The sequence below is a fragment of the Diadema antillarum genome, unplaced genomic scaffold, assembly GCF_040938485.1.
Source record: "Diadema antillarum isolate AM-2024a unplaced genomic scaffold, OU_Dant_1.0 seq00001284_RagTag, whole genome shotgun sequence".
Classification (NCBI taxonomy): domain Eukaryota; kingdom Metazoa; phylum Echinodermata; class Echinoidea; order Diadematoida; family Diadematidae; genus Diadema; species Diadema antillarum.
The window spans coordinates 123,733-140,668 of NW_027272063.1; the positions used below are offsets into that span (position 1 = coordinate 123,733).

The 16,936-nt window shown below is 37.2% G+C and overlaps 1 protein-coding gene across 1 annotated transcript in view; it reads left to right on the plus strand.

The window, feature by feature from the left end:
• The first annotated feature begins 4,711 nt into the window (after window positions 1–4,711).
• LOC139707922 (wings apart-like protein homolog) overlaps window positions 4,712–16,936 on the plus strand; it is a 78,635-nt gene continuing 66,410 nt past the window's right edge. Inside the window, exon 1 of the mRNA XM_071619916.1 lies at window positions 4,712–4,829. The gene's annotated coding sequence lies outside the window, so the exon portion shown is untranslated. The remainder of the gene's footprint in view (window positions 4,830–16,936) is intronic.

The following is a 16,936-nucleotide window of genomic DNA, read 5'->3' on the forward strand; positions in this document are numbered from 1 at the left end:
AATTTTTTTTGTAAGGGTAAAGTTGTTTCATTCAGTAATTCAGAGAAGCAATATGTCAAAATTATGATTTTTCTTGGGACTATTTAATTTCGCGTCAATCATGGAATTCTATATGCAGCGCGCAGTGATACATAATGTATGTGTGCTGCACGGAAAGATGAGGGGCCGCGACGCGACGCGCCTCGCGCAGTACATGACTGTATGCAGTTGATGTACTGTATTGGCCGGCCGAGTGGGCCGGTGGGGCATGGTTTGGGGATGAGGATCGTGTGATAAGAAGAGCAAAGCGAAAGGTAAGCCTGGATCTGGAGTGAATCTTTTAGTTTTTTGATGACTACTATGTGTTTAGAAAAGTAATTATCGGTACTATTTTCCTCTTATATCTCTTTCTATGTTGTTCATTCACATTCACATGCCTAGACCCCTTGTCTATATTATTTATTTTGCAGCGTTGGTGTTAGGGTTTTTAGGCTATGTATGAAACTGTAATGGTAGCTAGGGCCTATAGCTATATACTAGTGGTAACACGTTTCTATAGCATATCGCGTGACCGAATTCTGATCGCGATGACCGTATTCTGGGGGATTTTCAAGGTGATATCTTATGGGATTTTGTGAAATTCTGTGAGATATTTAAAAAATGAAAATTGAGATTAAAAAAGTTGATATATTTCACATACGTTGCTGTAGATATGATGTATGTATGTATTATTTTAGTTTATAAAATATTGCAGAAAAGCTTAAATGACCGAATAGTAATACTGGGGGGTTTTAACGTTACCCCCGTAATGTGACTGACTCTAACTTGTTAGAGAATCTGAGTTTGAGATACTAGTACATGTATTAATAGGCCTACATGACCTTTGTTATTTGTTCAATGTAGCCGGCCTACATAAATGACTTGGAAGATCTATGCCCCGGCAAATAAACAGAGATTGGTGCTTTCTTGATTTTGTTTGTAGGTATTCTTTTTGGCCTAGCCAGGCAGACCAACACTGCAAAAGTTCAGATGTAGAATATATCTAACGTTAGGGCCTAGATAACTAGGCCCACGAAGAAAAGAAATTCTAGAAACTCTCTAACTGTAAGGTAGGCCTATGGCTATACGCAACGTAGCAAAAATTCCCTCTATATTCGCATTGCGCTGTACACCATTGCGCATTTCTAATTCTAACGTTAACATTATAGTTCCAGTGCTGGAATGCGTGAATGAAAATTGGTGCTTAAAAAAATTAGAGTTCTAACATTAGATCTTTTTAGATCTGGAAAATCATGACACAGCTCTATTTACAAAGTGCAGATAACTCAACTTTGGTTTTACGGAACTATTGGGCTCCTATTCTGATTTGGAGTCCTATTAAACGTTAGACCTATGCCATACACATTTGTGAAAATAATTCGTTATTTTTGGCTGCCCATAAAAGGTCGGATTAATGACCCCGCAAGTCATGCGGGGTTATCTTTTAAATGACCCCGCAATCATGCGGGGTCATTTTGAAATGACCCCGAAATCGTTCGGGGTCATCTAGAAATGACCCCGCAACGGGGTTGAATTTCAACCCCGGCAGGGTCATTTTGGGTGACCCCGCAATGCGGGGTTAAAGTGACCCCGCACGGGGTTAGTGCATAGTTGACCAAGTATGCGGGGTCATTTTCAACCCCGTTCGGGGTCATTTTTAACCCCGCATTTTTTAGAGTGCAGCTTGCTTGGACCGAAATTTTGTTTAAGAGTCTTGTGCAAGCATAGTTTTATGTCTTCTCAAGACAAGAGGAACTTCCATATCCACTTGACCAGAAGTATTGATGATGCGGTTTTTACTCCGAAAGTTCGTTAAGCCGAAACACGAGGTTCTTTATTCCAAAACAGAAAAAAATAAGATGTTCGCTTATTCGAAAATAAGATATACAACGTTCGTTGCCGAACGGTTACACTTCTTTTTCGCGAAGATTCGTTATTCTGAAGTTTTGTTATTTCGAAAATGGAACTAAGGTTCATTGATCTGAAATTAACTCTTTCTGTGTCAGTAGGTCCGTTATTTAATGTGCATGCACAAATCCGACACACACACAAAAAAAAAAAAAACACACCATGGACAGGCAATAAATGTGGCACTCAAAGAGTTTATTAAAATATAATTTAAGGCTCGTTATTCCGAAGGTTCGTTAATCCGACAATGAAATAAGGTTCGTATTCCGAAAGTTCGATAATCGATGATAATACTTCAGTTAGTGACGATAGTGTATTGTGATAAAAAAATGGTATATTACGCAATGAGAACATTGTATTGCACACACACACCCACACACATACCTGCATCGATGTATATAAACACGCACAAACACACACGATAACATACGATATACATGCTTACAAATTATAAACAATTATGATTATACTTTGCATTTGTATTACCTTTATGTTGGGTGGAAAAAAAGCACAATCGAATTGAATTGAATCATATACCATGTATACTATTGACGAATTGGAATACAATCGTATGAAAAGAGAGGTATATTTTCTCCTCCTCCGAATGCCACCCTTCCCCCTCTGATACATCTCCATGAGGATGAGCCATCCCCCCCCCCCCCCCCAACGTTTGTCTTCTCCACGGATTATCAAATATTAGGAATAACGGACTTTATTTCATTTTTTTTTTTGATTAACGAACCTTATTTCATTTTCCGGATTAACGAACCTTCGGAATAATGATCCGTATTTCATTTTTGGATTAACGAACCTGAGTATAAAAACAAACCTTATTTATTTTAAATTAACGACCCATTGGAATAACGAACCCTATTTTATTTTCGGGTTAACTTTGGAACCTTTAAGGTTTTTTTCGGAATACGGAGAACTTTATTTCATTTCTTTTTTTTTCTTTCTTTTTTGGATTAACGAACATTCTGAATAACGATCATCATTATACAATCCGAACTACTTATATTTGTGGCGTTATTCCACCGAAGGTTCGTTATGCCTGGAAGGTTCGTGAATCCGAAAATGAAACCAAGGTGCGCAATGAACCTACTGAATTACAAACCTCTTTCCGTTTCCGGAATGACGAACATTCGGAATAACGAATCTTATTTCATCTTATTTATTTTCTCCTTGTCAAAATCCTTTTTCCAATTAAAAAAAAAAAGAATACTAAGACAGTTGTCTGCCAAGCTATGATCTAAATCTCCAACTGTGTAAAGGTTAAATTTTATTAAGTTATGATTAACGGTAATCTCTGAACTCTGCAAAAACAAAAGTTCCGATTGTCGTTTTCATTTTATTTTCACCAGAAACAGTAAAAATGAGACCAGAAATGATAAGATCAGTTTTGCTATGCTTGGTCGATTTGCATGGACTTACATAATAAGTTGAGGGTCCCATATGGTACAACCTTTGCTTTTTAGTGGGACCCTCCATTTCCATTCCCATCTTACACTGTACTATGCATGATATTTCAAAAATACAATTATATTTTCTTCATTTTTGTTACTCATTATCACATAAACTTATTTTGTTAATTTACGTTTTGCAATTATTACAAACAAATAAGTTCTGCTTATTGTTATTATTATTATCTTTTTCTGTTTATTTGATGGAAATAAACATAAATTTGAACTTGAACTTGAATCAAGATTGTTGTATAATGAGATTGATCCCCCCCCCCCTCGATAACAGTGCCCACTTTCATGCGTATAATATTTTCACATGTCTTAATCAATCATTGAAACTTCAAAACAAACAAATTGTTGTGTTTGGGATTTTTTTTCAAAGACGAATTGTAATTAAGCATTTTGCTATAGTTATTTTTATAGTATGTGGTCCTTTTGCCAAGGGCAAGGGGATACAAATAATAACGTCCATGTGAAACCACGTTGTTTTCAATTGTGTCTTACTTCTTTTTTTTTTTCACGCATGAGACGCGCCAGTCAATAGTATTTATCATAAGTTATCCTTTACGAAAATTCGTAAAAGGTTTTAAAAATTGACAGATTACTATCAATGTTCTACTTTTTTAGTCTGCTGTTTTGTTTTGTGATTCGACCAAAAACTGCAATTTCTATTCGACCAATATCATAAACTCAATCACGGTATTTTGATTGATATTGATTGGCATCAATAAGGTATTTTAACCACACAGTGGTGGTTTCTTAGTAAAACAGAATCATGGATAAGCCAGGGCTCGACATTAACCCATAAACAGGGCCACTAAAATCGTTGTCGGACAACCAAATTCATCTTTTGATGGCCCGATCGGGCAACTAAGATATAACATGGATTGTCACTTTTGCTCTTATTTCGGACCACTACAAATCTTTTTCTGGCCACTAAAATTCCAGATTAAAGATTAACTTTGGTGGCTCGAACGAACGGGCCACCATACAAAAAAAAAACCAAACAAGTTAGTGTATATTATACACTCTTGAAGTTTCGTCCTCTTCCCTTTTCTCCTTTCTCCAAAAACTCTTTTATTACTTGTAGATAATGCACATCATCATCTTCCAGAGTATGCAGTATTTACCGTCTCAATTGGAAATGAGCCCTATAAGTAACCCTCGGGAGGGGGTACAATGTACTAAACCCCTTCACCTTATTCTGAGTGGTACCACAGAATGATGCACAATTTGCCTATATTGTCATTGCCGTAGAGGGCATCTATTCTTCACCGGTAAATATTCTGCGCATGCGTTGTGCTCTACACTTACGGTTTCAAAATGGCGAGCAAGATCCTGCTACTGCTTTGTTATTGAAACTTCGATATCTACGAAGTATTTCGAAGGACTGCGCACTCAGCAACTCTGAAACCATATCTTCGTTGAACGTGGAGAATCTCGGTAACAATCGTTTTGCTAAAGTAAAGTGAGAAAGCTTGTCTATTTGTTGTAGAAACATTATAAAAAATGCGAAAGTTTGATGCAGCACCACTTGTTTTTCCACTCACATTTCACTATGTGTAGGACTGTAGTTTAACCTTCATAAGCTGATGAGCTGGCTCGCGCTCGCGGCACGGAGCGGAGCCGGAGCTAGCCTAATTCTTCTTCTTCTTCTGATTAAGTCTGCCTCCTTTAATAGACTGAAGATTCTTGCAGACTGGTGCTATTTACATTATAATACAATTTATTTACAGATATTTACAAGCACATAGAAAATTTGACGAAAATACTAGCCACTGTGATCAACCGTTAGACGGTTTCGAAATGATCCCACAGATGGCGCTGAAACAATTTCTGACGACAGGGAATTCCAGTTCCTTACAGTTCTTGGGAAGAACGAATGGCGATGCGATTCAGTTCTCGAATATGGTACCTGGTAGGAGTGTGGTTGCGAGGCTCTCGTTAACTGAGTAGCCTGTTTGATGATATACGTGTAGTCCTGTGGTGAAAGAGGAGTGAGATTATTGTGTATTTTGTACATCATAATTAGCCTGTCATTTTCTCTGCGCTGTTCCAGAGTGGTCCAATTAAGTTCTTGTAGCATTTTGGTGACACTCGAGGTGTTATGGTAGCGATTTAAAGTGATTTAAATTTATAGTTTATAAATGACAATCCATGTTATATCTTAGTTGCCCGATCGGGCCATCAAAAGATGAATTTGGTTGTCCGACAACGATTTTAGTGGCCCTGTTTATGGATTAAAGCGATTTAAATTTATTGGCAAGGCTCCTCATACATACACGGTAAACTTGACTCAAAATGTTTAACTGAGGCATTATGCATTGACCATGTTGACTAGTTTAGAAGGCTGGGTAAGTGTGATGTTTTTTCATATAGACTCTAACAGTGTTAGACATACCAACATCAGCAAGATGCGATGTGATGATGCTGTGGAATGGAGAATGAATCTTGCTCCTTTCAAAACAAAAGTAACAAAGCACAATCAATGACAATCGAATAGACAGTGCGCTCTCAGAAATTTCAATTTAACCCTAACTTTAGCTAACACCACCTACCATTGAGTCACCACTTCGCACTTGTTCATGCATCTGTCACAGACACAGTTCTGCTGTTTGTCCCTCTTGTGCTGTGTTTAGTTCATCATAAGTTCTTGTGCATATGTGTAGACCTCTAAAACTTACTCCCGGCTCTAGAAAACTGACTCTTTTTTAACGTAGAGTCAAAAAAAAAGGAGAAGATATGTCCTTCCATCACTGTGAAAAATCTGTGTGTGGCTGGGAAGAACTTTATTTTTTGTGGACATATCATGCATACATTGTACAGTACTAGATTGTGTTTGAATTTGGTATGTTTGACACACACATACAATTGTACTACATACATGTGTAACGTCAACTAAACCGTATAGGTGCCTAGTCACCACTTGCGTGTATTTCCTATAGGGCTATGCACTCCCGGGTTGGCGAACTAACGATAGGCACTGAATTAGTTCGCCGCCCATAACGCGCCACGTATTATTAGCGTGTGTGTTATACACGTGACATACTTCAATGTAGGATGCATTGTGCATCATCGCGTTTGAAAAACTTTGTTAATCTGCCACCTGAAATCCATTCAAAATCAAAAAGGTGAATAAGGAATGTCTTGAGACTAATGAGAGCGATGAAAATCCGTCGCCCCAGCTGATCTCTGATCGTGACATGCGTTACATGCGATGTGAATTTCTGGCGACCTTAGGTAGTGGTAAGTCCACCTTCATATACATAAGGATTGAGAGAATGCAGCAATATTAGTAGAACACATCAGTGAAAGTTTGAGGAAAATTGGACAATCCGTTCAAAAGTTATGAATATTTTAAGTATCTGCGCAGTCACTGCTGGAAGAGAGGACTACTACAGTGTATGATGTCACATGCGTACAACTACATAAGGAAAATAAAAAGAGAATTTCACAAAATTTTACGTTTTGAATAAAGTGCATATTTCTTCGACTTGCTACTGATGTGTGTTAAGGGTAATATTATTCCCCCTGCCTTCTGAAAGAGAAGTCGAGTGTTCTTTTGTTATGCGAGAAAAATGGAAATATGTTGAATTTTCTTTATTCTTCCTTTATATCGTTGTACTCATGTGACATCACAAGCTATAGTAGTCTTTTCATCCAGCCTTGACTGACTGAGTAGAAACTTCAAAAATTCATGACTTTTGAACGGATTGTCTGATTTTGCTCAAACTCTCACTGATGTGTTCTACTAATATTGCTGCATTCACTCAACCCACATGTCTATGAAGGTGAACTTGTCCTTTAATGCTAATCGACGTAAGAGTGTGTTAACATGATAGGTCGGACACGTCCACTTTTTCATAGGGGGAAGGCGATATTTTTGAAGGAAAGTTTAATAGTTAAATCTCACATATCATGTGACTGTCTGATGGCGACCCTATGAGAGTACTGGTGAATGGTGAATTGCATGTGTTGTGTGTGTGCATGGGTGCCAGATTGAGAATCTGATGGTCTGATGCAGGTGCATTAACACATGTATGCAAGCTGCATGCTGGCAGCTCAATGCTAGTACTCTTGTCGGGTCACCAGATGGAAAATGCCAAAAATATGTGTTTTTCCCCATAAATTTATGAGTTGTTTTCATCATAAACTGCATGGAAGAGAAAGGTAAGAATTTAAATTTTCACATGACGAGATAATCAAAGGATGAAATATCAGTTTTACCTGTTATTTTTAATAATCTTTATAAAAAGTGGCGACTTCATGGCAGGCCCGTAGCCAGGGGGGGTGCGTCGGGTGCGTACGCACCCCCCCAAATTCTGAAAGGTCCACTTTTTCATAATAACGGTTTTTAGCAATTCTCAAGATAACAATCCAAATAAATATAAAGACACATTATATGCTACGTAAATGTGGAAGAGTACGTTTAACAATGTTAAAAATAATTGTACGAAACCCTTTTGTTGTATGAACCATCGGATCGTCCCCATGCACACAAACACAAATGTTATGTATCAATTTGTGCGAGCTATTATTATATTGGCACTGCATGCCATGGCCCTTGGCGCGTGTGACCGGTGTTTTTTTTTTCCACTGGCCGCCCGAGTACGTGCGATTCGTGGATGACATTGAGGTTGACACTTGCATTTTTTCACAGGAACAGAGGTAAGTGGATGAAAATCTAATAGCCTCAAGTTTACATATATGATAAAAATTAAAGAAATTTCCTCGAAATTACTATAATCGAAAACCTGAGACATTTTATATCTACGTCTCACAAAGATATAGTACATGTATATAAGTACATGTTGGCATGATAATGCCTGGGGATAGATTATTATGTCAACTATTTTCCATTATGAATGCATGCTCCAATCAAATTGTGAAAAGGTGGTCATGAATTAGCATTTCTTACGAACGATCAGGAGAGACAAAACAAAATGAAAGGCCTGTCTTACTCCAGTTCTCTATTAGTTATACATTTTCTCATGTTGTGACAGTTCGATTGGTTCTCATTTTGAAGTGAGCCAAAACCTAAGAACATTCTCACTTATAATTTCCAAAGAGTATTATGCAGGCACGCAAACTCAATTTAGTTGTATTTCATTTAAATGTAATGGGTAAGAGGGTATGAGAGAGAATGCTGAGCTATGAAGTAAAATGGTAAAGTAAAAAGTTTGTCAGATAGTATTACAAAAGCCTGAATATTGCAAGAGCTCCGGAGTAAAAACAGTCAGGGAAAAGCCCTATGTATGATAACATTGTGAGAGCGTTAGACTGCATTGTGACGCGTCGTTATTTAATTTACATTCTTTATTCATATTTTTCATAAAAAAACACAGGTAATGAGCCGGATTGGGTTAAAATTCTCACTTACAGCTTTGTAGAAGTCTGAGTCAACAGTATCACACAGTACTTCAAGACGTATTAGTACAAACGATTTCTTGAGCCTGCACCGTTTCAGGCTCTGTTCTGGATACGGCGGTAGAAACTCATTCTTTTTTGTTGTTTATTTTATCATTATTTACTAATCTCTTTTCTAACTTACAGGTAGCGGATTTCTTTGCAGGCCAAATTCGGAAATGTACTGTTGATTATTACTTATACATTTTCTCATGTTGTGACAGTTCTATTGGTTCTCATTTTAAAGTGAGCCAAAACCTAAGAACATTCTCACTTATAATTTCCAAAGAGTATTATGCAGGCATGCAAACTCATTTTAGTTGTATTTCATTTAAATGTAATGGGTAAGAGGGTATGAGAGAGAATGGAAAGTGCTGAGCTATGAAGTAAAATGGTAAAGTAAAAAGTTTGTCAGATAGTATTACAAAAGAAACTCATTCTTTTTTGTTTGTTTATTTTATCATTATTTACTTATCTCTCTTCTAACTTAAAGGTAGTGGATCTCTTTGCAGCCCAAATTCGAAAATGCCTAGAGACAGCTAGTAACCAAATATGCTACTATAATTTAATAAATAAGAAATAACCATTCCAGTATGTATCTTAGTGTGCACAGTAAGACAGATCAAATCAAATAGGAAAACATCTGAGCACTAAGCCTGAGGTCTGAATTTGCACTCAACTTCTTCCAATGGCTAACGGATGTTTAATTTTTGAATTTCACAGACCTCCAAATTTCACAAAGAAAACCTTCTTAGCATGATGGTTAATATGACATTTGACTGATATTGGAGATGTTTGCGAATCGGATCTACTACCTTTAATATTATTAAATCTAAAATGATTATTTGAAAGTTCGGAAATGCTGGAAATATCCTACCACAAGGAGGCAAAATATAAATGGTTCACATTTACAATTCATTTTGTTTTAAAAATTTTCTTATTTATTTTCGTTTTTGACAAACTCGCATACCAACGGCTGATATACTGTATAGTAAAGTGAATGTTTCATCTTCCAAACAGCATCCAATGGGATGGAAAACTCCAACTGAAAGGTGGACACCGTGACCATACTCGCTAAAGAAAACGCGTAATAGGGGTCATTTTTTCTCACGGATTAGATGGAAAGTGTGATGTACGAGCGTATATTATAATCAAAGGGTATCAAAAAGGCCGAAATTTGGGAAAATGGTATATTGTTCAATCATGATGAAGTACTTCTTTAGGGTGCAGGAAACATTTAAGGAATACTTGTTTTTAAGGCCCGAAAAAATCATATGATCATTACTCGTTTAGGGGCCATTTTGAAAGTCCATGTATGAGCATGGTGTCCACCTTTTAATTGTCGCTACCCCTCCCGGGACAGTATCAAAGGACGGTTTTGTTACTGAACGCAATCCCCCCTTCCTTTAAAAATCCTGGCTTCAGGCCTGCTAACGCGGGTATACAATAGAAAAAATAAAAGTTAAAACAACACCAGGAAAATCACTATTCTCAATTTTGCGGCGCGCTACGCGTGCAGAGTCTCGAACACAATTAAACTTTGCAACTTCCTGGCAAAATGAGTTTTTACTATTTCCTAGATGAAATACAGAAACGCGATTGCATGCAACAGACAAAAATACAAATTTCCTCGAGACTTAAAAACGTCATTAAAACAGTCAAAATTCACAATTTGCGGCGCGCTTCGCGCGCAAATTCTTATACAACTTTTGTAGTTCGGTCGTCCAAAGAATATATATATATATATATATATATATATATATAATTGTGTGTGTGTGTGTGTGTGTGTGTGTGTGTCATCATTGGTATTGGTACCGAAGGTCCGTTTTTTTAGTGACCGCACCCCCCCTTGAAAAATCCTGGCTACGGGCCTGCATGGTAATTGTCATTTGATAGGTTTATAAAAGTAAAAGGCAGTCAGTGTATACAACTTACAAGTTACAACTGTATGTGTGTGTCTTTCACTATCCAGCAACACGTGTACGTGGTCAAAGTGGTTGTAGCCATTTATAGCCTGAGTTGCTGGATAGATCCACACTTGTGTATAGACCCTACTGTAATTTTAAGCCTAATACAGTTAGGCCCTCGGTCTACATAGATCAAAGCCGAGTACATTATGATTTACATACCTGTCTATACACACAGAGAAGCTTGATGATGTAGCCGTGTGGGGAACCTGCTGTGTGTTACATGCAACATGCAATGTCTGTGAGTACATCGCATGCTACCACCACCTCGTAAAACAATGAAAATACTGTATTTGCCAGTAATAAAGCTGCAATGCTGGATAAGCTGCATTCTGACTTTGGTGATGGGAAAAAAAAATTGTTTTTAGAAACTTTGTTTAAGAAACTTTATTTCTGCATGTTTTTGTGTGTTCAAATCCTAACAATGTATTTAAGCTTGTTTTACAATCTGAAGTTTTGCAGAATGATGCAAGGTGTGTGTCAGAATTTTAATATTTCAGTGTTTAATGTGAAGAATGACTGAGTGTGTGTGCGCAAACCTGAGGCCTTTGCCTAGGAAGTAAGATCTTGTTCGAGAGGACTTGCAATTAAAACAGGTGAACATTTGGGACAAGAAAAAAAAAGTGGAGAGAACAGACCGTGAGAATGCATTGGAAACCATTTTAAGAAATTAAGTTGTCTAGAATATAAGAAAAATAGGTTTCAGGGCAGCACTTGCGAGTAGCTGAAGTCCCAATGAACCAAAACTCTGTGGTAGCACTGCAATTGATGATCAGTCGGAAGTCCCCCAATCAATTGTAGCTTTGATATTGATCTTAAATCCATCTTATAAAACAAAGCCAATGAGAATGGAGTGAAAAAAAAAAACTGAAGAAAAATGAACTGTTTAGAAGGTATGGTAAATGAGGTTATCACTTTGCGAGGTGATCATGCAGTGTGATGTACTTGTACTTTGCATGTCAATATGGCTACACACAGTGAGTTCCCCGTACTCATCAGTGGCGATATCCAGCTTCTCTGTGTGTTACTGTATGAATACAGGTTGTATGTCTAGCATAGTGACATGCATGTGGCTGTATGCAGCCACTCTGAATACGGCTACAACCCCACACAAGTGGCTGGATGGTAAAGACATACGAGTGTGGTTGTATACACTGTCTTCATAAAAATGTTCGACTTAGTGGCGGGGGAGAGAACATAGGAAAGTGTTTCTGCAAAATATTTTGACATTGTTGACAGCAACCAATACATTATAGCCGGACTTGATGCTATTTTTTTTCTCTAGTGTCCATTCAGGCCACTTAACCCTAAAACGGCTGGGGGGGGGGGGGGGGGTGTTGAATCACCCCCTAGACATTTTCCATGACTATTCCGCCATGCGAAATTTTTTGACTGCGCCGTTCACTGACTTTCTACTTTCAAGTCTGGCACATCTTATGACATCGTTTTTGTGAAAATCGGGCATACCGTTACGATGCTGCATGACTTTTTATACATGCCTGTCAGACCGAAAATGGCTCAAAAACGTGATTTTGTGTTCAAAGTGTGCTATGGAAATATGGATTTTTTTCACCTTATTCAAAGATACATTTATAGGATTATTTTCACTTTCATTGGCTGAAATCAATTAATTTTAGCATACAGCTGTAATTATGCTTGAAATACATGTAGGTTCTGTCATAAATTTTGCGAAAAAAATGATAAACCAAAAGGTCGAAAAATAAAGAAATACATAAGAAATTCATAAAACAATACAATACATAAGAAATCAATTTTGACACCAAATTTTTTTTTATGTACATTGTTAAGAATGCTAAAAGAATGTTATAACCAAAAATTACGATTCTAGGAGCTTTATTTTCTGATTTAGAGCAAGATGATTGATTTTATTCATACATTGGCATAATTAATACAATGAAAATGTCAATTTCTTGTTTTGTAGTTTGGTAGATTACGCCACAAGTAATATATGTGCCAATTTTCATGGTGATTGCGTGATCGACGGCCAAGATCTTGGGGGGGGGGGTTTAATTCAACCCTCCCCCAGCCACAGAAGAGCCCAAAAAGCCCGGCCTGGTTAGGGTTAAAGGGATCGTATAGTTTTGGTGGAGACCTACAATATTGTAATTTCAGGTTTCTAACATTTTTTGGTGAGATAATGAGAAACCTCTCATGAAATATAAAAGAGCATGTAATTCCATGAGGAATTCAACATTTATTTGATGAAAATTGGTTTTGAAATGGCTGAGATATCCAAAACAGAGCAATTCTTATAAAGTATGGGACCCACCTTTTATTACGATCGCTTTGTTTTACTTCGTTTTGGATGTTTCAGTCATTCCAAACCCGGTTTTCAACAAATAAACTTTGAATTCCTCTTAAAATGGTATGCTCTGTACTATTTCATATGTGTTTTCTTGGTATCTCGCAAAAAGTTAAAAGCCCAATTCTCATCTCCACCAATACTGTACCATCCCTTTAAAAATCTGTGAATTTGAAATTTTGCTGGTCCGAAAAAGAAATGTAGTGGCCCGCAATAGAAGGACACATAGAATTCTATTTCGAATCTTAATTGCGTGATCAGGCCAGCAAAACATAATCTTTTTGAAATTTTGATGGTCCTACATAAATTATTAGTGGCCCTGAGCTTCTAGGCCAACGCTAATGTCAAGGCCCGATTATGAATTTGACCTACATTGTAGAATGATGAACATCAATTTGTGGTTATGAATGGTCAGGGACTTTCTCTTCAGGTGCATATTTGAAGCATTGCATATGTACAATATAAGGAATACAGCTGACTCCCATTATAACGAAGTCTTCAAAACCTAACAGTTTTTTTTTTGTTATATTAAAATTTCACTATAACCGAACCAATAAACAACAAAAAAACAAAATAGAGCTGATAATGTTAGGGCCTGAATTTTTACTTCATTGGAAGTTGGAACTGGAATTTCGTTACTAACTGTGTTCATTATAACAGGAGTGCACTGTAGCCGCACTTCCTGATTAAACTTCAAACCCTTTACAAGCCTGATAAATTTAGGCTGCAAATAATGTGCTCTTGGTGACTTTTATCAAATTTTAACTGTGAAGAAATGCATACACTGTACATTAGTCTGGGTGCCAAAGCCATTTTTTGGGCCCAACCTTGTTTTACCGTCCACCCAATGTTTTTTGATGGTTTTACCCTATTTCGAGGGTGCTGAATCCGAATCTGGATGATGCAACTCTTGCATCCTTGAGGGTTTTGAGATATTCAAGATGGCCGCCAAAATGGCAGCCAAAACCGGAAATTCCCATGTATTTCCTTCTAAATGGTGAGAAATTGAGAACAATTGATGGTTTTACCCTATTTTGAGGGTGCTGAATCCGAATCTGGATGATGCAAGTCTTGCATCCTTGAGGATTTTGAGATATTCAAGATGGTCGCCAAAATGGCCGCCCAAACCGGAAATTCCCATGTATTTCCTTTTAAATGGTGAGAAATTGAAAACAATTGATGGTTTTACTCTATTTCGAGGGTGCTACTCTATTTCGAGGGTGCTGAATCCGAATCTGGATGATGCAAGTCTTGCATCCTTGAGGATTTTGAGATATTCAAGATGGCTGCCAAAATGGCCACCGAAATGGCCGCCAAAACCGGAAATTCCCATGTATTTCCTTTTAAATGGTGAGAAATTGAATACAATTGATGGTTTTACCCTATTTCGGTGGTGCTGAATCCGAATCTGGATGATACAACTCTTGCATCCTTGAGGGTTTTGAGATATTCAAGATGGCCGCCAAAGTGGCCGCCAAAATGTCCGCCAATTAAAACCAGAAATTCCAATGTATTTCCTTCTAAATGGTGATAAATTGAAAACAATTGATGATTTTACTCTATTTCGAGGGTGCTGAATCCAAATCTGGATGATGGAACTTTTGCATCCTTGAGGATTTTGAGATATTCAAGATCGCTGCCAAAATGGCTGCCCAAACCAGAAATTCCTATGTATTCCTTTCTAAATGGTTAGAAATTGAGAACAATTGATGGTTTTACCCTATTTTGAGGGTGCTGAATCCAAATCTGGGTGATGCAAGTCTTGCATCCTTGAGGATTTTGAGATATTCAAGATGGCCGCCAATATGGCCGCCGAAATGACCGCCAATTAAAACCAGAAATTCCTATGTCCTTCTAAATGGTAAGAAATTGAAAACAATTGATGGTTTTACCCTGTTTGGAGGGTGCTGAATCCGAATCTGCATCTCCTACATCCTGGAGGATTTTGAGATATTCAAGATGGCCACCAAAATGGCTGCCAAAACGAAAATTCCTACGTATTTCATTCTCAATGGTTCAAAATTGAGAACAATTGATGGTTCTATCCTATTCCGATTTCAAAATGGCCGTCAAAACCGGAAATTTCCATGATGTCAATTTTAATGTTTCGCAATTGAGAACAACTTTATTGATGATTCCACCCTATCTCGATCACTGTGCTGAATGCGAATCTGGACGATACCACCCTTACATCATTGAGAGTTTAGAGATATTCAAGATAGCCGCCAAAATACTCGCCAGAATGGTGAGAAATTGATAACAATTGATGGTTTTACCCTATTTCAGGTTTTCGTCAATGGCAAAATCTAAACCAAACTATACTCTGCTGATAAACGAACGCATATTGTACATCCCAGTTTGAACTTGCTGTACAGTGAAACCAGCTTTACCGGATATCTTGGAGTTCGTAAGATACAGCTGTGCCAGGAATGAATCCTGCAAGACTACAGATGCGGTTGAATATTTGAAAGATGACACTGTTTCATCTACATATCATGGATGTGTTTTGAACAATAAAAATCAGTGGACACGACATACCCATCTCGATCATATTGTGGTAGTGATGTAGAGAAGTTTACTGAGATTCCCAACATTACCTGTTTTAATCCATGAACAGTTTTAATCGTTTCATCCATGAACACTCACATTGGTTAATTGGTTTATATTGGTGGTTCTTGATGATGACATTGTTGAAGACAAGAGTTGGATATTTTTATTGTTCTGCTTCAAATTTTTCTTCAATATGATGTAATATCATATATATATATATATATATATATATATATATATATATATGGGGCGACAAAACTCGTATCTACAAAATGTCACATGTTCAGGAGAGAAAAACAAAAACAAAAACAAAAAGCAAACAAACATGGCAGCCAAAGCACTATAACAAATGAGAGGACCCTTCCTTTGACATGCCATGGTAGCTTCATTTTTGGGGTAAGACAGCTATTAAAGGTTTGGACAGGACATCATTAACTGATTATCTGACTGTTTATTCAAAAAAGTCATTTTCACTAAAAGTTCAGATACAGGGTCTTGTCGCCCAAGCAACGATATCATAATGTATATATATGCACGAGGGGATGGAAAAATCACAGGTAACGCGCAGTAAAAAAACAAAACAAACAAATGACAAAATGTAAGGTAATAGTTGACAGTCCAGTACTTACGAATATCCTAATCACGCAGAGTGCTTTTGAAATTACCCTTATATTGATATCTACTATAGTGGTCATGGATGCAACCATTTCTAGTGACGTAATCAGAATATGCCACAAGTTTCATAAGAGTACGCGGTGAGACTCATAGGAATACAAGACAAATTTCAACACCAAATACCAGCAGGCCATAACTTAATATTACTCTTATAGCCAATAAGGATTAACTTCACATCAGTCTGCGGAGCCCTTATTGGCTACCACAGATATTACTTTATAACAATTGTGCATGAAAACAAATTCAGTCTTATCTTTGTGTTTGTACGTTTCAGTATGATGTCAATATCATTACTCTTTCCATTACGTGTTAAAGTTCCGTTTGAGACATAAATTGGAATATCTCAGTATATTACAATACCATTGTGACCGTCATTTTGGATGCCATTAATTGTTGGCTGATTTGACAAATTTGCTCAACCGAGTTGAATTCAAGAATACGGATTATTGCTTTTAATCCCTCGCTTCACGTTATAGCACAATATTTCACAATCTATAAGAAAATATCAAGGAATTTCCGTTTATACAGGACATTTGTAAATATCTCAAAACCTTCAGCACCCTCAAAATGGGGTGAGACAATCAATTTATTTTCAGATTTTCACCATTTAGAAAAAAAAAGAATATTAA